The 24,759-nt window shown below is 37.9% G+C and overlaps 1 long non-coding RNA gene across 1 annotated transcript in view; it reads left to right on the forward strand.

The window, feature by feature from the left end:
• Positions 1-16,972: 16,972 nt before the first annotated feature.
• The window catches only part of LOC114230025 (uncharacterized), a 96,885-nt gene continuing 89,098 nt past the window's right edge, over positions 16,973-24,759 (forward strand). Inside the window, exon 1 of the long non-coding RNA XR_008557666.1 lies at positions 16,973-17,025. This is a non-coding gene — a long non-coding RNA (uncharacterized LOC114230025). The remainder of the gene's footprint in view (positions 17,026-24,759) is intronic.

A 24,759-nucleotide genomic window follows, 5' to 3' on the forward strand; every position in this document is an offset into this window, starting at 1 on the left:
CCCCACCCTCCCCTACATTCCCTCTGAGGTCTGACAGTCTGATCAATGCTGTTCTTGTTCTTCAGTCTATGTTGTTCATCATTTCCCCTAGATGAGTGAGCTACTATAAGCCAAGAAAGGCAGAAATTTATTTGGGGGCTATAATGCTATCCTAAGAGGAATATAGGGATGCAGGTATTTAAAAAATTGGGATTCAGTCTGGCCAAATGAAGAATTAAGACCAGGAAATAGAAAGCCTCATTATCCTCTCTCTCTCTCTCTCTCTCTCTCTCTCTCTCTCTCTCTCTCTCTCTCTCTCTCTCTCCCTCTCCTTCCCTCCCTCCCTCCCTCCCTCTTGGATTTGGAATTAAAACCCAATTTTAATCAGCTAAGTCTGCTTATTTAAGCTGAGTTGCTGCTTCAGGGAAGACTTTTTTCTCTCCCATAAGAAGCAAAAGTAACAAAGGTAAAAATTTATTAGCTTACTGACAAATACCATAATGCAGAGCTATGAGCTGAATTATGTCCCCCACCTCAGAAATTCTTATGTTGAAATACTAACTCCCAGTGCCTCAGAATGTAATTGTATTAAGAGATTCGGTTAAAATGAAGTCATTAGGATGGGCCCTAATTCAATATGACTGGTGTCTTTATAAGACCAAGTAATTTGGATACAGATACACAGAGGGAAAATACAGGATGAAGATAGCCATCTACAAGCCAAGGAGAGAGGCCTGGAACAGATTCTTCCCTCATGGCTCTCAGAAGAAACCAACCCTGCTGACATCTTAATCTCAGATTTCTAGCCTGCAAACCATGAGAAGATAAATATCTGTTTTTTAAGCTCCTAATCTATGTGCTTTGTCACAACAGCCCTAGCAAACAAATATAACCATAAAAAGATGTCCTCGTTTGAGTTGCTTAGGATAGAATATAAAACCCTGAGGGCATAAGTATTAAAAGCGACAGAATCAAAGAAGATGGTAAAACTGTTCTGTATGACACCAGGAAAATCTGTTTCCCTCTTAGGGAGAGAAAGAGAAAGAATTCAGCAGGAAATTTTCAAGTGGAAGGACTTTTGTGGGTGAAGGACCAATGGAAATTTCTCAGGAGTCACTGAAGGTATCCCCCTCGGTCAGTGCTGATTATATTGCTGTGATATAAACCTCAAACCTTCAACAAAATCTACTGCCTATGGAAACAGAAACCAGAGCCAGAGGTGACTAAAAGAACGTCAGTTCCCCATCCTCTTATCTCACGGCCCCTCACTTAGAAATCTGTAGACATCTCATAGAAACCTCCAAAGTCACAATGAATGTGAAATATGGTATATGCAACATTATCTAAATCTCAAGCCCTGGAGTATTTTAGGTGACATTTGGCTATGCAAAGAAAGAGAAATGAAATGGACTTGCAGATAGATGTAGAAATGAAAGACCATTACAGTATTTGTCAGTAAGATAATAAATTTTTACCTTTGTTACTTTTGCTTCTTGGTGTGTGTGGGGGAGAAAAAAGTCTTCCCTGCAGCAGCAACTCAACTTAAGTAAGCAGACTTAGCTGATTAGAATTGGGTTTTAATTCCAAATCCCCAAGAAGGAGAATCAGATTGATGGCGATTAGATTATTTAGCCATCCCTGATTACCTATCAGGCTGATGGGGCCATCCTTGTTGCCAGTGAAGTGAGAACAGGAGCTGGAAAGTTACCTTAAGCATTATCTACCATTAAAAGACCAATGTAAATTAAAATTTATTTAGAATTTAATAGAAAACCGCAATATGGTATATTTTCCAATTTTATGGCTGAAACTCACTGTAATAGTAGAATAAACCTTTGCAAATTTATCACTTAGAAAATTTTATGGTTGATCAAGACTTAAAAGAAAAAGAACTTGAAATGAGTATTTTATAATCTATATTTAATGTTGAAATAATTGGTATACTTAAACTACTAAAATGAAGTTATAGAACTACAAAGCAAAATAAACTTATGGTTAAATATTGCAACTTGCGTTGTCTCAAATTACCTAAGTACTATATAGGTGCTAATGAATTCTTCAACTTGAGTAGACATGCAATGAAAATTGCGTCACTCTGGTTCTGAGTGCTGTTGTAAGCCGTGATTTTTTCTTTCCATCCATAGTTTTTTCCTTTAAATTACTACCTTGTGCCAAATTAAGAGATATGAATTTGCAAAGAGCATCATTTTATGTGCCAGCAATAATAACTAGACTCCCTAAAGAAGTTACAAAAGTTCAGGTTTCCTATTTCTTTCTTCCTTTCACTTTATACCTGTGTCACTACAATGCATTTTTTTCTGTGACATATGTTAGAAAGAGATTTCCCATGTCTGAGGATGTCATGACCAATGTCTTTAATGTCAACGAAGTTGTAATTAGCTGGAAACATGGCTGGAAGTCACATTTTCTAAGTAGCAACATGCCCTTACTTCTGGCGTGGAAGGCAGTGGCAAGCTTTTTTTGTAATCCTCACCTGAGGATATGTTTTGTTTTAAAAAAAATTGATTTTAGAGAGAGAGGAAGGGAGAGAGAGACACACACACAGAGAAACATCAAGATGAGAGAGAAACATTATTGATTTCCTCCCATACAGGGATTGAATCGTGGGTTTGTGTCCTGATTGGGAAATCGAGCCCCTAACTTTCCAGTTCACGGGAGGATGCTCCAACCAACAGTGCGACACCGGCCAGGCCAGGGCAGTGGCAAGCTTTTATAGGTCTCTTCCTACCCCTCCAAACCTTTCCTCCTTGGCATTATAACATAGTTATTAGGAGTTAGGGTTTCAAAATTATGAGTCTTAGGTCGAAATCACAGTTCAACCATGTACTAGGAGTGCATTCTTTGGGAAGTTACTGCACTTCTGGGCTTAGTTTCTTCGTCCATAAAGGGGGGTAATAAGATTATTATAAGGGTTAAATGGAATAATATTCGAAACATGCTTAGCAAGAACCTGGCACATAGTAAGTACTTAAAAAGTAGTAGCAATGTGTATTAAAAATAATGCTAATCATTATTTTCAATGCTAGACCTGGGGAAACAAAGACAAATAGGTGTGATCCCTTTCTTGAAGAAACTCATAGACCAGGGGTCCTCAAACTTTTTGAACAGGGGGCCAGTTCACTGTCCCTCAGACCGTTGGAGGGCCGGACTGTAGTTTAAAAAAAACTATGAACAAATTCCTATGCACACTGCACATATCTTATTTTGAAGTAAAAAAACAAAACGGCAAAAACACCCGCATGTGGCCTGCGGGCCGTAATTTGAGGACGCCTGTCATAGACCAACAGAGTATGGGACTCAAGAAGTATCACTGTTAATGTATCTTTCCCTTGGGAAGGCACTTGGTACATTATAGAGGTTCTTGGTATTTCCATTGAGTAATACATTATCATTATTTAAAAATACATATAAATGAAGTTTATTCTGAACTTTGTATTTTAAGAATTTTATCAGAGCAAATTATTATATTACTAGGGGCCCAGTACACGAATTTGTGCACCTTGAAAGGAACTGTGGGCTGCGAGGCTGCGGTGGGCACAGGAGCGTCTCAGCCCATCCTCTGCGCCCCCGCCCAGCACCTCCCGTCATGGCCCCCTGTCCTCTGTCTGCAGGCAGCCCTGCTCCCGCTGCCGCCGCTCCCACACAGTGATGGCGCCGGCCCAGCTCACACCCGCTGATGGTGTGGAGCGATTGGGGCTGGTGCCAGCAGTGGGTGCGAGCAGTGGTTGCTGCCCCAATTGCCTCTCAGGAGCAGGGGGAGGTGGAGAAGCCCTCAGGGGCGATTGGGGCCAGCAGCCGCCGCTTGCACCTGCTGATGGCACTGAGTGATCGGGACTGGTGCTGGGCACTGGCAGTGGGTGCAAATGCCTGGCAGGACTGTGGCATGTGGGAGCAAAGAATTTTCAGTAACCACTAGAGGCTCGCCCCGATGACAGTGACCGGCGCCCCGCTTTGGTCTGGCGCCCCCGCTCACCTGCTCTACCATCCTGCCATGGCCAATGCCCGCCATGTCCCGCACGTGCCCCCTGGTGGTCAGCGCATGTCATAGCGATCGGTTGTTCGGTTGTTCCGACATTCGGTCTATTTGTATATTAGGGTTTTATATAGAGAGATAAGTGACTCATTAGAACCGCAGGTGTTGGCATTCTTTCTCACGCTCTTAGTTCTTTCCCAGACACACAGACTGTCAGCCTCTTTCCTAAGTATCAGGTAGAGGACAGGCAGGTGGACATCAAGCCTAAATGATGGAGCATATTCAACCTGGGAAATTATCTCTGGTTTCTGCTTTGGAGATTGAGAGGAGAGACCAGAATGTAAGATGCAAACTCAAGAAATCTACCCAGAATTGTGGCAAAGAAAAAACAGACTCAAGTCATTCAGTTGGTACCAAAGCCAGACTTCCTCCAGGCATCCGTACCTTAGGGGAAGAGAGAACAGAGAAATTTAGGAACTCAAGAGATCTGGGTAGGAGCTCAAATCAGCAGCCTAATCTTCACAATGGCAATCTAAAGGGGGTAGGGCAGGGTGGGAGCGGGGAAGAGAACAGTGCTACCAATGCCTTAGCCCAGTGCCTCTAAATTTTGACTGGTGACATTTGTTTATTTATAAATTATATACATGTATCTCTATTTCTAGGAACATCTCAATGCACAATAAAGATAATTGTTAATGATAATTTCAATTATTTAAAAAGAGATTGTGTTGCTTTCTTGTTGCTTGGTGTTGTGCTTAGTTTGTTCATGTTAACATTACTTTGTCTTTAGAGCCATTGTGTGAGGGTTAGGTTAGTAATCCATAAATGTGCTTAATTAGTCACATATAGACAGAAATACATTGCTATATACTGAAATCCAATGAAAAATGAGGGTATCCTTTTTATTAGTTTCGATTTGTAAAACTCTTATTCTTTCCTCAGGTTACCTCGCAAACCATATGGAACTTAAGTCCTTCTCTAACATTCAAAGGATGAACTGTCACAATATAGTCACAATATAATCTTTTTGTTTTCTTCCTTGGAAGAGATTGGGAGAAGTTAAGAAAGTAATACTTTGCTTTTTAAAATTAAAAAAATATATATTAATCCTCACCTGAGGATGTTTTTATTGATTTTTAGAGAGAGAGGAAGGGAGAGAGAGAGAAATCTTGATGTGAGAAACATCAATCTGCCTCCCATACGTGTCCCTACCAGGGATCAAACCCACATCAAACCCACAGCCTAGGTCTGTGCCCTGACCGGGAATTGAACCTGCAACCTTTTGGTGTATAGGATGACACTCCAATCAACTGAGCCACCCGGCCAGGGCAACACTTTGTTTCTTATAATAAAGACAAAGAGAAATAGCCCTAGTTGGTTTGGCACAGTGGACAGAGCATCAGCCTATGGACAAGGGTCTTGGGTTCAATTCCAGTCAAGGGCACATGCCTGGGTTGCGGGCTCGATCCCCAGTAGCGGGTGTGCAGGAGGCAGCTGATCAGTGATTCTCATCATTGATGTTTCTATCTTTCTCTCCCTCTCCCTTCCTCTCTTAAATCAATAAAAATATATGAAGAAAAAAAAAAAAAGAGAAGAGAAACAAATTGAAGTGTAGGGCTACAGAGAAGAGGAGAAAGAGTGGAGGTTAATTGTATGCATATATGCATGGCCCATGGACAAAGACAATGGGGTGGTGAGGGCCTGGGGCAGGGCTGAGGAAGGTCTGGATGGGGTCAATGGGGGGCGGGGGGGGGGGGGGGGAAGAAAGGGACATATGTAATACTTTCAAAAATAAAGAATTATTTTAAAAAAGCAACAACATGGATGCTTTTGCAAAACAAAAAAACAAAACAAAACAAAAAACCACGAGTAGAGGTTAAAAAGATGTGGGCAATTACCAGAGGGAGGGAGTTTAAGGGGAAAGAGATGAGTAAAGGATCTTTTTTGGAAACTTTACTATGTAAACTCGGTGTGGTCTGTCCTTTATATCTCTGTATCTTCTATTCTAGCTATACATTTTTGACTAAATAAAAATATTGCACTCTAAAATACAACAGTATACATTCAAATGCCTTCTTCTTGCTACTTGCCTATCCAAACCCTTCCTAGTTCATGATCTACCTATATCAGACTATATTTTCTAAAAATGGCAGTAAGTGTCTCCATCCTGCATAATCTTCCAAGGTGACCTTGACACCTTCTCTTCACTGAAGAGGCTAATACAGATGGCAAATAAATGCATGAAAAGATGTTCAACATCACTAGCCATTAGGAAAATACAAATTAAGACCACATGATCTATTTCTAACACACCTATGGTAACAGCTAAAATTTTAAAAATAGTGCCAGTACCAATTGGCAAGTTCTTAAAAAAAAATCAAACCTATAATCCAGCAGTCATACTCCTGGTATTTATGCCAGAGAAATGAAAACTTAGGTTCACACAAAAATCTTTACATAATTGTTCATGGCAGCTTTATTTATAATCACTCCTAACTGTAAATAACCAAAATGTCTGATAATAGATGACTAGTTAAGTAAACAGTGGTATATCCATATCAAGGAATACTTCTTAGCAATGAAAAGGAATGGACTGAGTATTGATACATACAATTACTTGGGTGGATTTCAAGGATATTATGCTGAGTGAAAAACAATCTAAGAGGCTATGAAGCATAGTAACTTCCATCTTGTATATAAAACTGCTGTTTAAAATTCTCTGCTATTGTTAGATAATCCCTTGTTCTGTAAACTCTGTCATTATAAACTCTGTCACTTTAAGACAGTCTGTTGTTCTGTAAAATGACTTTGTTTTTTAGTTTAAATAATAGAAAAAGATAAACTTAACTGTCTGACCTTGCAAGCTAGCCATCCAATGTGATAGATAATTCCCATATTCTTATGCCAAGTACAAACTCATTATGTATTCAAGGTTACAACTGTCTGTAACAATAACTCACACAGAGCCCTTTGTAATATCTGCAAACAAAGGGGCTCGAGAAGTATAAATACAAGACACTTCCTCTATGTCGGGGCTCAGAGATTTGGAAAGAGACACCCCCCTCTGGGCCGCACGCAATAAATGACTCCTAATTAATTGGCTCATTAAGGTGTCTTGTATCTCATTCGATGATTTGCGATACAACAGCTACATGCTATATAATTTTATTTATAAAATATTCTGAAAATGTCCAAATGGCAGAAATGGAGAACAAACTAGGGTTGTCAGAGTTTAGGGATGATGCAGGGAGGGTGTGACCATAAAGGAGCAGCATGAGAGAGATCTTTGTGCTGATGGTTGTTTCTTAAGCGTGGTGGTAGCTTCGTGAATATACGCATGTGATCAAATGGGACAGAAAATGACAATTCAATATCATGGTGTTGAGTAAATATAGTTACTAAGATGTAACTATTGAGAGAAACTGAGTGAAGGGTATGAGACCTCTCTGTACTATCTTTACAGTTTTCTGTGAATCTATAATTATTTCAAAATAAAAAGTTAAAAGAATGAAAGAGGCTAAATTTAGATGAGACCTTCATCAGCCTTTGTCTCCACTGCTTCTCTGACACTGCAAAAGGAGGCGGAGGGAATACTTTATAATTTCTCTTGTGAATTTTTCATCTGATTTATGTGATGTAATTTCTAAATATTTGTGAATATTAAAAATATTTTAATTAATTTTTAATTTAATTCCATTGTGTAAGATTTTAAACTTTTGAAAAATTTTCCAGTTTTATTGAGAAATAGTTGATGTGCATTACAGAATAAGTTTAAGGCATCCAGCATGACGGCTTAATGTACACATATTGTAAAATAATTACCACACTAGGTTTAGCTAACATCCAGTTTCTCATATAGAAACAATAAAAAGAAAAGAAAGAAGGTAAGAAAAAAAGGACAAACATTTTTTCTTGTGATGAGAAGTCTTAGGATTTACTCTCTTAACAATTTTCCTATGTATCCTGCATCAGTGTTAGCTGTAGCCATCATATTGTACATTACATATGTACTTACTGACCTTATTACTGGAAGGTTGTCCCTTTTGACCGCCTTCCTCCAATTCTCTCTCTCCCCACCCTTTGTCTCTGGTAACCACAAGTCTGATTTCTTTTTATATGAGTTTTTTTGTTGTTGTTGTTAGATTCCACATCTATATAGGTCTTTCTCTGATTTATTTCACTTAGCAAAATGCCTTCAAGTTTCATTCATGCTGTTGCAAATGGTAGAATTTCCTTGTTTAATTTTTTTTCCAATTACAGTTGACATTCAATATTGTATTCGTTTATATACCAGTCTAACTTTAACAACATTAACAATGAGCCACATCGGCTGGGCTGAAATAATATCTTCTAAGAGCTGAGGTAAATTAACTGTTACTTAAAAAAGTCAATAACTACCCAAAATATCACTAAAGAGAAAAGCTCATTTCCCTAGATCTTTCCAGAAAGAGCACTAAGTGACGAACTTCAGTCAGAAACAAACTGAAGTGCAGATAGAGGAAAGAAGGGTGCAGAAGCTGGGTTATCAAACTTGTGTGGTCACACAGCTCAAGAAGAACTGGGTAAGAGGAAGGCCCCTCTTGTTCAGAATTGGTGTGAGAATAAAAAGGAAATTCTAACAATCTATATTCATTCTTTGAGCTAACTTGTGAGAGCGTTCTTGTGTCTAAGAGTTCTAGAATGATATAAGAAAAACTCATTCAGATATTATCCTTTAAGGAGAACATGGAGCACTAAAGGTAAATTGTGAAAGTTTATAGTACTTGAAACTCCATTTGTGCAGAATGAATTTTTAGTCAATGAGCATGATTACATAAACTTTGAGAAATATTAAATAATTGATGGTGGTATAACCATGTTAAGAAACCAAAGGTGGAGAGAGAAGCCACATTGAATCAACAAAATGACTTTTAGCAAATAGCAAAACATACATTATCTCTGTATTTGGGGATAAATTCAAGGCAATAAAACACATATGATGTTGTATTTTTAAAAAACATCACCTGATTTGTGTTTTTTTTTTTAACCAGGCTTACAAGCTACAATGTAATCTTTTAAAATTATAGGCAATTACAAGAAAGTATATTAAACCTCAGTTAATCACAGTTGTTTCAAAAATATGTCCCTTCTCTTAACAAAGCAGTAACCCAGCCAAAACTTGGATAAACTGGCATTTCCCTAGATCACATGTTTCATTCCTAAACACAATGGCCCATGTGTTTCTTTCAGGTGTCCATACTTTCTCTGAAAAATAGATCTCCCTTTCCAAAGCTTGAGCATTATCTGCTCTTTGTTTGAAAATAAATGCATTGTTCATGTGTGGACTAGTAGTGCAGGTGTTTTTCCTCTCTTTTCCCAGCCAGGCTGATTCTTAAGCCTTTCATGAAATCAGTTCAGTTTAGTTAAATCTCTGACATCCACTTCTCATTGCCATTTCCCTTTATGGCTATAATATAAGCCCCAATCCAACCAGATCATCTTTCATTCCATTATGTTTACATCAGGATCTCCCAACACTACTTTCTCAGTTCTCGAAGGCTAACTTCAGGGCAAGGCCAAAGTTCTGATGAAGCTTTAGCAACCCAAGCTGCTTTCATTTCCCCTGAACTTCTAAGTGCTGTCTTATGGTGCGTGGACTTGCTCCTGTCACTGGAAAGCATTATCTGAAAGCTTTGCATGAAATTAAACTCTCTGAGGTGTAACCAAACTGAATAAAGTCATAGAAGCGTGTATTGAAACAACTCTTTTCCGGGGCATGTGAAACACTGACATTCTTAACACAGTGAGGATTGGTATTGAATGTCAGGTAACTGAGTCTGTCTTCTGAAGTATAGTGTTTCAATCCCTCATTTTATTTTCAAACAGTCACTTTCATGTTATTCCCTAGAGAATGAGGACGGTATGAATCTCAGATCACTGGCAAGCTATAGCTGAGAAGGGAAAAAGGGGGACAGGACAGAATTGCTTCAAGACTTCATCTCTTCAATGCAAAATGTACTTGAGATTACTTATCAAAGGTTCTGTTTTCTAGCTATGTAATTTGAAGTTTCAAGCAATTTATTATTTCCATTCATATCTAGATTTTTTTTTCATAATCCCCATTTCCTGTCATTTACTATTACAGAAGTGTACTTCAGCAAAATATAGTGCATATTTTAGGATTTCATTATTCCTATTGCTTTCATGGCTAAGAGTTTTTAAAAATTTCATCTTCTGTTTCAAATGTTAGAAAGTTTATAATCAATAGTGAATAATCAGTAAATAAAGAAGCTTCTTTACTTTTTCTAATTGTGGACATTCTTAGCACAGTGTGCTAAATGCTTTGTGAATTAAAAATTAAATTAAAAAGACTTTGTCCAATTTACCAAGTGTAACTAACCTGAATTTTGAAACAGGTTATTCTGTTCTGGGTGTCTGTAGAATTTCTGCACAGTGTTGCAGCTTCATTTAAAGAACAAGTACACATTTCTTCAGTTGTTTTAAAAAGCTGACTTTAATCCAGCACAACATGGTTCATTTTATCCTGCAACTTTCATCTCCGATAGTGAGGAACCTGGCTTATCTGCCATCTGTTCACTTAATTGTTCAACCTTAGTGTACATATAAAGCAATCACTATCAACATTTTAAATGTAATTCTGTGTCTAAGAATTTTCCCCACTGTATATTCACACTGGTATGCAAAGATATATGGACAAGAATTGTTTATTGAAGCCCTAGACACATCCCTTTTCCTTTCCATTTCTTTCCTTGTAAACCATATTAAATTATCTTTGATTTAAAAAACCTTTTTATTGTAGACACTTTCTTTCTTTTTAAAAACATTTATATTGGAGAGAGAGAGAGAGAGAGAGAGAGAGAGAGAGAGAGAGAGAGAGAGGATTTGTTGTTCCACTTACCAGGGAACAAACCCACAACCTTGGCATATTGGGATGACACTTTAACCAACTGAGCTACCTGGTCAGGTCTAGAAATTTTTAATTATACACAGTAGTAGAGGAGAAGTATTCTGATCCCTTGTGACCATATTGCAACTTAACAATTTTTAGTATTTTGCCTATCTTGTTTCATTTATTCCCTTATTCTTTTAAACACATTTTTAATGCAAATACCAGATATATAGTTTTACCTAAAAATAATTCAGTAAGCATCTCCAACAGATGGCCTACACTAAAAACAAAATTACAATGCCATGATCTTACCTTAGAAAATTCATAACAGTCCCTATATACGATAACCAATCTATGGTCAAAATTTCCCAATTCTGTGAAAATATCTTTTTGTAGTTATTTAGTTTGAATCAGAATCTGTGGCAGACAAAATAATGCCCCTATGCCCCCCAACCCCATCAAAGGCCCACATTCTAATCCCTAGAACCTATGAGTAAATTACATGGCAACAGGGACTTTGCAGATATGATTTACTTAAGGTTCTTGAGGCAGGAACATTATCCCCATTGCCATCACTAAGACTAGTTCTATAATTCGACTTCTCCTACTCTCAGCTTTGGCCTATAGAGAATAGTCAACACTGAGCTTCTTAATGATTCTGGTGTTCTTCTCACTAGTTCATTCTTTATCACTCTGGGGAAAACAAGTTCTTCCTTAGGTTCTCACATGGAACATATTTAATAGGTCTGAGTGTCTGGTGTTATACAGTATATCCACTCTGCCCTGACTATTTCTCTGAGTCTTTTGATTACTTCTTGCAACATTTTCCAAGGCAGTTTTGGTATTTCCACTTCGCATAGTGTAGGCCATTGAATTTTCTTTCTTTCTTTTTATTTTATTTTTATTTTCTTTATTGATTAAGGTATCACATATTTGTCCTCATCCCCCCAGGCCATTGAATTTTCTACCTTTCAACATGGTTCTGGGGTTCTGGCCAAGCTGCTAAATCCTATATCCTGGGAGAGTGCTCCCATTCTGAAAAACTGTCCCTTGTCCAACCTGATGTTCTATTTCTATTGATCCATTATGCTCAGGACCCAATCCTATGCATACGTTTCCAGCTCCTGCCACTACATATTGGCTAGATCCTCCAGTTCCTTCAGCACGTAGTCCTTTTTCTACTTTATCTGCTCCAACACTTCTTCTGGGTTCTACTGAGGCTTGACACTAGTTATTGGTGATGTGAGTCAGAAGGAGAAGAGGGGTTCAATCTTGGGGGAAGGCAGGGCAGGGTGGAGAGGGCATGCTTTATCTCCAAGCAAGGGTGGTGAGTGGAAAGCTAGCATTTAACGGAGAGGGGTAGACCATTCTGTAGGTCCAGGGGGTTAAGGGGGATGGATGATGAGAGGTTTTACGATTTTTGAGTAAATCAACTCAGATAACCCCAGACTCAAACAGGGCTCTGACTATGACATCCTTTCCCACCAGGGCCCTGACTTAGACTTTGCAGAAATGACAATTCACCTTTCTCTGGAACTCCTGCTACTTGTACTTGAACCCTGAGAATGTCCTCAGGTTTTTCTGTCCCCTGGCTATGGGAGATAGCCTTTTCATTTGCTACCAAGGAGGATTACTGAGTTTTTAGTTTTGCATTTCTCTCTCAAGTAATAATTATCCCTAGCCTTTGATTGTCTTATTTTTCCAGCCCATCAATGGCACTCAGCAATAGTGATTGAATTCTTTTGTGCTTATAATTAATGCTTCCATAAAAGCCTGAGGTATCACAACTGTCAATACATTCCCGTCCACCAGTGTCCTATCCTGGTTTACCACTTGTAAAACTTTAAACAATTGTACTGCTACAGCATGTTGAGCACTATCAAGTGCTTTACCTACTAGCATGATCTGGTCCTCATTGTCAGCCAGCTGGCTAATGAGCCAGCTCTAAAATCCCATTTTAGGGTCTGCTATTTTTTTTTTAATTTCTTTATTGATTAAGGTATCACATATTTGTCCTCATCCCCCCATTCCCATCCCACACCCCGCCCCACACATTCCCCCACCCCCCTGTTGTCCATAACCGCTGGTTAGGCTCATATGCTTGCACACAAGTCCTTTTGGTTGATCTCTCCCCTTTACCACCACCCTTCCCTACCCTCCCTCTGAGGCCCGACAGTCTGATCCATGCCTCCTTGTTTCTGGGTCTGTTCTTGTTCATCAGTCTATGTTGTTCATTATTTCCCCTAGATGAGTTAGAAATACACTTATAAGAACCGAAAATGAGACAAGCAATAATGGTTATGGTGACAGGCAAATGAATCAGTCTGTAGTGAGTTTCTTTCTGGGCCAACAGTTCTTTTGAGATAGAGTCTGCTATTTTGGACCACTCTAGCACCAGTCATTTAGGTTCCCTGGGAAACAGATTCTGGGCAGAGATTTATGTGTAGGAAGTTATTGGTGAGTGGTTTTGGGATCAAACCTTTGAAGGACGGAGCATTGGGCATTGGAAAGAGTTGAACTGCTATGGAGATGCACCAAAGGTCTCAGCTAATACCAGGGAGAGCTCTGGGGCTAGATAGGGTTTCAAAGTTGTTCTTTGAACTGTATACCCGTGAATAGAACAGTCACTGGATGTGGATTGGGAGGTAGCTCTCCTCAGCAAAAGGCAGTTTGTGGAGAGGATCTCAGCTGAGAGCCATCTGCTACCAAACTCATAGGAATAGGATCTCCCATAGCCTATGTCATAAAGAAGGCATCTGGGTAACCCACCACATAATCCACTGTAGTATTTTTGCAAGTTTATTTTGGAATACATTTCTAAAAGTGGTACCGCTGGAACATGTATATATAATTTTGCTAGATATTGCCAGATTCTTCTTCATAGATGTTGTATTATTTTGCATTCCTACCAGCAATGTCTAAGAATGCCTATTTCCCCAAAGCTACAGACATAGATGAAAAATCTTTTTCATTGGGAAGTTTTTCTTTGAGAACAAGACAAGAAACAGGAAATGCCCTTTGTAGCTCAGCAACAGGTAAATAGCATCTAAACAATAACAAAAAGTCAGAGACTGTCTTCCCTGACTAACCTACAATTGTTGCTGGAAACAGAAATATCTTAAGTTTGAGGAGAAACTTTCTACAGGGGTGAGACTATGACATTAGAACTGATTTCTGGTTAGAAATCTATTTCATGAACGAGTAAATATCTAACACCTGACATAGGAGTGACTCAGATTGTTACTATTCCCATTTTTGGCACCCATTGTACAAATACTAGGAAAGGCTACATGTACCAGTTAGTAGTCTTTTCCCAACATAGTGAAGAAACAGTCTATGGTTTGTACTGCAGACTCTGTCGCTCTCTTTACTCTGACCAGTACGAGTGGGACATGGAATGGTGTACAATTGGGCCCATTCAAATATTTCCCCCCACTTTATTCATAATACACGGACCTTGCCATGGCAAGTCAAGCGATCTCACTACCCAAAGCAGCTGTAGGCTAAAGGAATGTCTGGGCTTGCAGAGACAGATATTTTGGAGGCTTACGGTGTGTGGGTAGAGTTGTGAGGCCTCTTGTATTGGTGCTCAGTTACATCATCTAGAATTAAATGCTGAGAGATTTGCCACTCAGTGCTTTCTTATACCAGACTTTTCTCTGTGTCTCCCTAGACTGGACTCCACTACAGGACATTTATAACATTCAAACGTAGTATCTATTCTCTCATTGGGGAAACCACCGAACACATGTTTTGAAGAAAAGAAGAAGTGAGTGAATGATATACCATTCCTTCCTCATAAATCACTAAAGTGGACCCTTTGCGAGCACAGAGAATGAGAGGAAATGGGATTAGGGCCTTCCCTAATAGAGGATTTCCTGTTATTTACTAGACTTTAAAAAGTCTTGCTGTAAGTAGCTACCATAGCAGAAATTTCTATCTACTTGATAGAATTTAAAAACTGAGCAAAACCACTAATGAAAAATTTCCAAAATGGAAGAGTTTAAAGATAAAATACACTTCACAATTTTCACTCAATTTCTTTCCTCTTTTAAAGGGCCTGAAAAGTTACACATATTGAATTCTATAGGGTAAAGATATCTATCTTAGAACAATGTTTTCGGTGTGCATTTCAACAATTCTGACACATGTAACTCAATGATTTGAACATTCAGTTCTTCAAAAGAAATATGTCTATAACTGTCTAAGTTATTTATCATAATAAACAACCATGGCTTTTTCTTTCTTTTTCCCTTTTTCTTTTAATACATTTTTATTGATTTCAGAGAGGAAGGGAGAGGAAGAGAGAGAAGAAACATCAATGATGAGAGAATCATTGATCGGCTGCCTCCTGTACACGCTCCACTGGGGATCGAGCCTGCAATCCGGGCATGTGTCCTGACTGGAAATCAAACCATCACCTCCTGGTTCATAGGTCGACGCTCAACCACTGAGCCACGCTGGCTGGGCAACATGGCTTTTTCTATAGTGATTTAATTCCATGTGAGATATTGTATTGTGTGAAACATACATGTAGTTTTCAGATTGAAAAATACTAAATTTCATGGAGAGGGTATTTTAAAAAATATTTTATTGATTTTTTTTTACAGAGAGGAAGGGAGAGGGATAGAGAGTTTGAAACATTGATCAGCTGCTTCCTGCACACCCTCTCCTGGCACCCATTGTACAAATACTAGGTACATGCCCTTGACCGGAATCAAATCTGGGACCCTTGAGTCCTCAGGCCAATGCTCTATCCACTGAGCCAAACCGGTTAGGGCTGGAGAGGGTATTTACACCATTGTGTACTCCTTCAGTTTAGTGGGAGACTCCTGTCTCTGGACAAGATAAAAAACAGAGACTGTATTTAACTCTCCAACGAAAACAAAAGAACAACAAAATATGTGAAAGGATAGTTTTCAGACAATGGACATCAGGTAGTGAAGCATAGTAATCCCCAAGAGAAAGGAAATGAATGAGGAAAACCCTGAGAAGAGACGAGGGCCATGTGAAGATGGAGGCAGAGATTGGGGTGATGCACTTACAAGCCAAGAAATGCCAAGGATTGCGGGCAACTTCCAGAAGCTGGGAGAGAGGCACAGGGCCGTTTCTTCCCCAGAGTGCCCAGAGAGTACCGATCATGCTAATAATACCTTGATTTTGGATTTTTGGCCTCCTGAACTGTGAGAGAATAAATTTTTGTTGTTTTAAGCACCAAATTTTGGTAATTTGTTCAGGCAGCCCTAGGAAACGAATATAGGTATTTAAGAAATAATCAATAGTGCCTTAGTGAACTGTGGGAAACTTCAAGCAGCCTAATATGTACTTAGAATTGCCAAAGGAGGGGGGAAAGGCGGAGAAATAAAAACATTATTTGAAGAAATAACAACTGACAGATATTCAAGAAGCTCAACAAAGTCCAAGCATAAGACTTATGAAGAACCCTAGCTGGTTTGGCTCAGTGGATAGAGCGTTGGCCTGTGGACCAAAGTGTCCTGAGTTTGACTCCAGTCAAGGGCATGTATCTTGGTTGCAGGCTCCTCCCTGGTCAGGGCTCATGCAGGAGGCAACCAATCTATGTGTTCTCTCACATCGATGTTTCTCACTGTCTTTCCCTCTCTCTTCCACCTTTTCTAAAAATCAATAGAAAAATATCCTCGGGTGCAGATTAACAACAACAACAAAAAGACTTATGAATACCAAAATAAAACAGTAATAAAAAGACAATAGTGAAAACAGTGATAAGGGCAAAAGATTAAACCAGTAACAAAGGAAAAATATTAAAAGTATTCAGTAAAAAAATATACATTATGTCCGGAAAAATAAAGGTATTCTTTTATTGACATAAAAAATGCCAATGACATTTTATATCCTTGTGACAATGACACAAGACTTCTTGTTGGAATGCTAGCAGACTTCTTGTTGGAAACATTGCAAGCCAGAACATAGTGGAGCAGCATTTGCAGTGCTGAAAATAAAAATCTGTCAACTTATAATGCTAGGCCAAGTAAACATAGTTTTCAGAAATAAAGGCAAAATACATTTCAGACACACAAAAGCTGAAATAATTTGTCACTCACCTACATTGCAGGAAATGTTAAAGAGGAAAATGATAACATGGAAATCTGGGTCTATGCAAAAGAATGAAAGAACACTAGAAAAGGTAAATATGTGAGTAAATACATGACATTTTTCTTATGTTAAAAATCTCTTTAAAAGATAACCTACTGTTTAAAGCAAACATTATAACAACATATTGTGAGATTTATAACATATGCAGAAATAAGATGAATGAAAACAATAGCACAAAGACCAAAAAGGGAGAAATGGAAGTATACCATTGTAACAGTCTTCTGCTATATGTAGTCCCCCTTACACCATTGAGTATATATTCCAAGACCCTCAGTGGGTGCCTGAAGCCACGGGTAGTACCAAACACTATACATATTTTACGTTTTTTCCTATATATACCTACCTATGATAAAGTTTAATACATAAATTAGGCACAGTAAGAGATTAAGAACAATAATAATAAAACAATATACTGTAATAAGTGTTATGTGAATCTGGTCTCTCTCTGATAACCAATCTGATAACTGAGACAGCTATAAAGTGACTAAGGTAGCACATAGGGCGTGGATAAGCTGGACAAAGGGAGGATTGATGTACTGATCAGGACAGCAGGAGAGCACAGATTTCACCACACAACTCAGAATGGCTTGCAATTTAAAACTTATGAATTGTTTATTTCTGGAATTCCCATTTAATATATTCAGACGCCGGTTGACCGTGGGTAACTGAAACTGGGAGGTGAAACTGCAGATAAGGCGGGACTATGTAAATGAAGTCATATATTACTCGATTGGAGGCCATGATAAGTAAATCCCCAAATAACCATGTACACATTTAAACTGGAACAAAGAATTATAACTAATATGACATAATGGAGATAAAATGAATTATAAAGATCAATCCAAAAATTAGAAAAGGCAGAAAAAGAAGATAAAGGGTACAAAGAGTAGGTTGGCTAACTAGAAATAAAACAAGATGGTAAAGTTAAACCCAACTACATTAATAGTCACATGAAATGTAAATGGTCTACAAGAAGCCTACTTTATTTATCTATTTTTTTTACATTTTAAAACATTCATATGAAAGAAGTTGATCCTGTCAAATTGATAGTAATAGCTCTCGATGCAGTTCTTAAGTTTGGACATGGAGATCAGCAGCAGACTCGGATTTGACAATGTCACTCACAGTAGAGATGCTGAAAGAGGAACGAGAAGCACAGCTGTCATTCCATTTTACAGTCTCATACTATTTCTCCACATTTTGAAGATTCACTGTTCTCTCTGTGGCCACAATGATCCCTTGCTGTTAGAATTAGCAAGCCTCCAAGTGGCCTACCCCAAACCTGATCAAATTACTTGTTGAAGGTTTGGGGTGGCTGATAGACTCCTGTCTCCTAGCTTAAAACCAATATAAGGAATAGATACAAAAGTCAGTCTGCCAAAAAAAAAAAAAAGAAAAGAAAATATCTATCAGCAAGAAATGCTGTAAAAATAGCTTCTGTGCTTAAGTCTATAGCCAAATTTGATTTCCTGCCAGTTTCCCCCATGTATATTCCTGATTTGTAAGATAAGCAAAAGCAATTGATCTGAGTTCTCCATTCCCTTTGTTCTCCTTTGCTCTACATCACTGAGATGCTGAGTCCCAAAGGCAGCTTTTCCCAAGACCCATGTTAACTGGCATTCAACTCGGAAGACAGGGAGAGGGAGAAATACTCTCTTTCCCTTCCAGCTCCCCCTACCTCTCCTCCCCCCATCTCCTGCCGGTGGCTCCTATTAGCTGAGACCTGCCTGACCTAGTGGAAGAAGCCTACTTTAAATATAAAGACACAAATAACTTGAAAATGAAAATGGAAAAAGATATAACATGCTAACACTAATCAAAAGTAAGATATAGTGGCTATAATAGTATCAAACAAAGTAGATCTCAGAGCAAAGACTATTATCAGGAATAAAGAGGCTCATTTTGTAATGATAAAGGGTCAATTATCAAGGGGACACAGCAATCCTAAATGTTTATGTGCCTAATAACAAACTTCAGAACTCATGAAGCAAAAACTGATAGAACTGAAGGGTAAAATAGACAAGTCCACAGTTTTAGCCAGAGATTTCAACACTCTCTCCATATTGAGAAAACAAGTAGAAACAAATAAGGACATAGGAAACTTATTCTTAAAATTTTAGCAAATTAAAAGTATAATAAGTAATGACCAATTATCCCAGGAGTGCAAAGTTGGTTTAAAATGTGAAGATTAGTGGATTTTATTTTCCTTTCTGACTCATACATAGCACACACCAATTTTCCTAGTTATTTCTCCTGGAATTGCTGTGACCTTCTAAAAATATGAGTAAATCTAAAAACTGTATTTGTCAGGGTGGAATATAAGTCATTTTTAAAGGCATTCTGACTTTAGTCAAACAAATATTTTGGCTTTGCATGTTTTTGTTTTCTTTTAAACAACACCGCAGGATTTAACTGTACTTTTACATATTACAATTTTAAAATTTTCTACTGTAATAGTTTTCTGTTGTTTTGTAAAAGTTACCTCCAAATTATTGGTTTAAAATAGCACACATATATTATCTCACAGTTTCTGTGGTCAGGAGTCTGGGCATGGCTTAGGTGAGTTCTCTGCTTAGGGTCTTACCAAGCTGTAATCAAGGTGTTGGCCAGGCTTTTTGGCATTCTTTTTTTCTTTCTTTCTTTTTCTTTTTTAAAAAAATGAGATTGTTTTCCTAGTTTGCCATTCTGAGAATTCATCTTTTGTGTATAAATAGGCAACTGAGTCCTGGCCAGTGTTTCCCAATGGTTAGAGCATCAGCCTGCACACTGAAAGGTTTGATTCCTAGTCAAGGGCACATACCTTCCCCGGCCCCTGTCAGTCACGTGCAGGAGCCAACCATTCAATGTGCTCTCTCACATCGATGTTTCTCTCTCTGTCTCTCCCTCTCACTTCCACTCTTTCTAAAAATCAATGGAAAAATATCCTTGGGTGAGGATTAACCAAAACAACAACAACAACAAAATGTGAGCAATAGGAAGAGGACCATGTTGAGTCAATTCACAGTCTGCCTGCACATAGGCTTAAAGAAGTTCAGGAAGCAACAGACTCTTAAAAAAAAAATGGAAGTGGTAATAAAATAAAAATAATTATAAATAAAGTAAACAGAGAGATGTAGTAATTTGGACTGAACAGTTACTTGGTTGGGTTCAGTTTTGTTTAGAGATCATTAACCTATAGGTTTGATTAGCAATGTAAGTTAATTTATTGAGTATTCAGATTCTTATTATGCTCTATTTCATACATAAATCTCATCTTTTGAATTTGGCTATTAGTTCTCAAAGGCAGATACCATTTTCTACTTTTCTGGTATTCACAATATCTTTTAGTATATTAATAAGAGCATATCTGGTGGGAATGCAGACTGGTGCAGCCACTGTGGAGAACAGTATGGAGTTTCCTCAAAAAATTAAAAATGGAACTTCCATTTGACCCAGTAATCCCACTTCTAGGACTGTATCCCAAGAAAACGGAAACACCAATCAGAAAGAATATATGCACCCCTATGTTCATAGCAGCACAATTTACAATAGCTAAGATTTGCAAACAGCCTAAGTGCAGATGAGTGGATTAGAAAACTGTGGCACATCTGCACAATGGAATACTACGCTGCAGTAAAAAAGAAGGAATTCTTACCATTTGCAACAGCATGGATGGAACTGGAGAGCATTATGCTAAGCAAAATAAGCCAGTCAGAGAAAGATAAATATCACATGATCTCACTCATTTGTGGAATATAATGAACAACATAAACTGATAAACAAAAATAGAACCAGAGACATAGAAGCATCGAACAGACTGTCCAACCTATGAGGGAAGACGGGGGGGTGAAGGGGTAAGAGATCAACCAAAGGACTTGTATGCATGCATATGAGCATAACCAATGGACACAGACAGTAGAGGGGTGAGGGCATGTGCTGGGGGATGAGAGCGGCCGGGGAGAGGTCAATGGGGGAAAAAGGAGACTCATGTAATACTTTAAACAATAAGGAATTTAAATAAAAAAAAAAGAGCATGTAGGAATTCAGTAAATTTTATTTGAATGTTTACAAACACAATGAATTATTTTATTGCACATTTAAAAACAAAAGTGCTGGAAAAAACCCCACCAAAGTGCTTTGGCTTTATCTATTGGTCAAAAAAACATTAATTGATTGGGTTCAGCTCAATTGGAGTTTAGAAAAATAATGTGATTTACTTGATTTATGATAAATTAAAAAAAAACTTTTACTGGAAAAATTCAAACAGAATAATATAAGCATTTATATTTTTAAAAATTTTAAATTTTAGAAAATTTACTTATTTTGTGAGTTAGCAAAAGTTCAACATTACTGCTATAAAATGTCACTCTCATTTATTTACATTATTTCCCTCTCCTTTTTATTGAATGTATTGGGGTGACACTGGTTAACAAAATTATACAGTTTTCAGGTTATGTACATTCTTGTATTTTTTTTGAAAGAAAGAAAATTGTTGTGTTACTAGAAATTGCACTTGAGTCATGGCTCATCCCATCTATGTTCAAACCTATAGTGAACAGTGATATTAATTTACCTCAAAAAAAGATTTTATTATGAAGAACTTCAAACATGCAAAAGTGAAGATAAATAGTATAACGAGTCCTCATGTATACCCATCATTGAACTTCAGGTATTTTCAACACGTGACAATCTTGTTTAGCCATACCCTCACAAACTTCTCTGTCATGTCAAAACCAATCTTAGACATTATATCATTTCATTTACAAATACTACAGTATGCATCTCTAAAATACACTTATCATTGTTATGCTGAAAAGTTAATAGGAATTTCTTAATATCATCAAATATTCAATTGGTGTTCAATTTCTTCAATTAGTTCATTAAAAAAAAAAAACAATTGCTTTGAGTCAGATTTTAAATGAGGTCCACACGTTTGTATTTAGCTGGTATATCACTAAATTATTTAATTTGTTATGTTTTAGTTTAGATCCTTTAGTAGAATTCTTATCTTGAAGGTGGTTAGAGATCTTGGAAAGTTACCCAATCCATTCCTTCACTTTCACATCTTGGACAGAGAAGTGCTGTCTGATTTTGATGAAATCAGCTCTCTTGAAGTGTCTTCCACATAGAGATACCTGAGACTGTGGAGTTACTTTGCTGAAGGGAGCTATCTAAAAGAATTGAATATGCACAATAGATTGAACTGCTGGAATGACCTCTTACTTCCTTCAACTAGGATTCACTTCTGCTACTAACTTGACAAGAGGTTTTCTTTGTTAGATACAAGAGGTTATTATGAAAGTACAAATAATTTGTCCAGTGATGATGTGCCTGTTTGGTGGATCTCTGAAATTCTTACCGTACACAGAAATTCAATTAAACAGTGTTTACGTGCTACTTTGTATTATCAAAGAGTAATTGATGTTTTCCTTAGAATCCTGGCTGGCCAAATTCCAATTCTGATAAATACATTCTACTTCCCAAAATTTCCCCTGCAATTTCAAATGGATTTTATATCCTTAATTACTTGTCCCAACCTGTTACCTGGTGTTGAAGTTCACCGATGAAGCAGCTGTTGCTTTTGGCCTCAGAAGCTTGTGCTTTTGGGATTCGAAGGAGGGATCTGGTGAACTTGGTAAATAAGTATGTGTGCATGTGAGTATGAATGATTTTGAGGGTTGCAGAACTTAAACTTATTCCCTAGGATGAAAAAAATGGAAACAGAAAGGGAGAGAGAGAGAGAGAAGAGAGAGAGAGAGAGAGAGAGAGAGAGAGAGAGAGAGAGAGAGAGAGAGAGAGATACAGCCATTCGAGAACTATGGGACCTTTCATTTGCGCAGTAAACTTTTATTAAGAAGTGTATAGACATTGTTCTAGGTATTGTGGGGCATACAAAGATGAAGTGAATAATAGTTATTGCCCTAAAGAACAGCTCAGTGGAGTGGATGTTTTCATCATATTAGGCAATGCTATTTTCCCTTTTTAGCTCTGGCCAGTGTGGCTCAGTTGGAGTGTCATCCTGTACACCAAAAGGTCAGAGGTTCAATTCCCTGTCAGGGCTTATACCCAGGTTGTGGCTCCGATCCCTGGTCAGTGTGTGTACTGGAGGCAACCAACCTATGTTTCTCTTTCTCCCTTTCCCTTCCTCTCTAAAATCAATAAAAATATATCCTCAGGTGAGGATTTAAAAAAAAAGTCTTTCTTTAGTGAATAAAATGTTGAGCAAGTTCCATACCTCTTTAAGGGTTTCTCAACTGTAAGATGGAGATAAATATGTACCTGAAAGTGTTTTGTGAAATTTTTATGATGTAAAGTACTGAAGCTATTGCTTGGCATTTAGTAAGTGTCTAGTGAACATTAGTTATTGTGAATTTTCAAATGTGCCATTTGGGTCAGCTGTTGGGAAATGTTAATGTCACTGAAGACTGTATTGGGTTGTTCATATACATTTAGATGTCTCAACTCTCCAGGTTACAGAATCATGGTTGAACAGCTCACTCATTCCTAAACATCAAGATTATTGGAGAATTCCACACCCAAAGTGTCTAACAGGCCCTAAATCTTTCATTTACTAGTTGTCTGGAAAATATCATAAAAGGAGGAGAAGGAATTAGTATCCTCCTGTTCTTACTCCATTATCTAACTTAAAATCCTGAGTGGTGTTAGGGACTAAGATTTGGGAATTCAGATCTTTAAAGCTGTTACCACAAGGGAAAATAAAAACTTTACTGTTTAACATTGGCACATATTCCAAAGTCCCTCCCTATTTAACTAGCTTTAAGCTTTCATATAAGACACTTAAGGGAAAAAGTATTGCCACAAGGCTAATGATGACAACAGCTGCCAGTGCACTTTCCATCAAAAACAAGTGAAGACTTGAAACAAATCTGAGCTCCAGTTTGTTTTAGAAGTCTCATTGTGACATGCCTGTGCCGGCAGAGGCTCAGAAAGCATTCCTTAACACTAGGACTCTAAGATGTGTTGGATGCCAGAAGCCCAGTGGTAATGAGAGAGCAATGTGAAGCTTCATTCAGAGGGTGTTCTTTCATTGTGGGCGTGCTGGCTCTGGAAGTTTGGTGCAGGGAAGCCACAAGAAAGAGTGGGCCAATTCCTTTCCTTCATCAAGGGTTGTAGTCCAGCTACCCTATTTATACCTTTATCCTTCAGACACTTATTGAATGCCCACTGTATTCAAAGGCACTTATGTTGATGATTCAAACAAGTAAAATTGTGTAATTAGGACCATAAGTAAATGATAAACTTCATCTTCTAGTCCTTGTGTATTTTGGAGAAACCCATTGAAATATTTTAAATAGACTAAAAATACATAACGACAGAGTAATGAACTTGAATCTTTCATATTGAGAATTTACAATGTGCAGCACACAATTCTAGGTACTGAGCAAATCCTAAAGATAAGATGGTTGGACTCTAATAACTAGGTTGGTGTGAGAGCAGCTTCAACAGCTTCACAAGGAGAAATCTGTGTATTTTTTCTGGGAAACACTCTGGTTATAAACAGATGGTCCCTTTACTGGGTCTTAGCTCTCTACCTGTGTATCAGGTAGATAGCTCATTTTAAAGCCTTAAATTGGTAAGTTGCGATCTCAACTTTCATAGTTATTTGTGGATTTTCCATAAACATTTTTGCTGTGACCACTTTCCTACTTTAATTTGAGTGACTGGTGGAAGCCCATCTTCCCCCTTTCAGCATTTTAAAATTTCAGTTCTGTAAGTGTCTATTGGAATAAACTGTGCATATTTGGGGTCTCTATTTCAAACTATA

This window comes from Eptesicus fuscus, chromosome 12 (assembly GCF_027574615.1).
Source record: "Eptesicus fuscus isolate TK198812 chromosome 12, DD_ASM_mEF_20220401, whole genome shotgun sequence".
In the NCBI taxonomy this organism is placed as follows: Eukaryota; Metazoa; Chordata; class Mammalia; order Chiroptera; family Vespertilionidae; genus Eptesicus; species Eptesicus fuscus.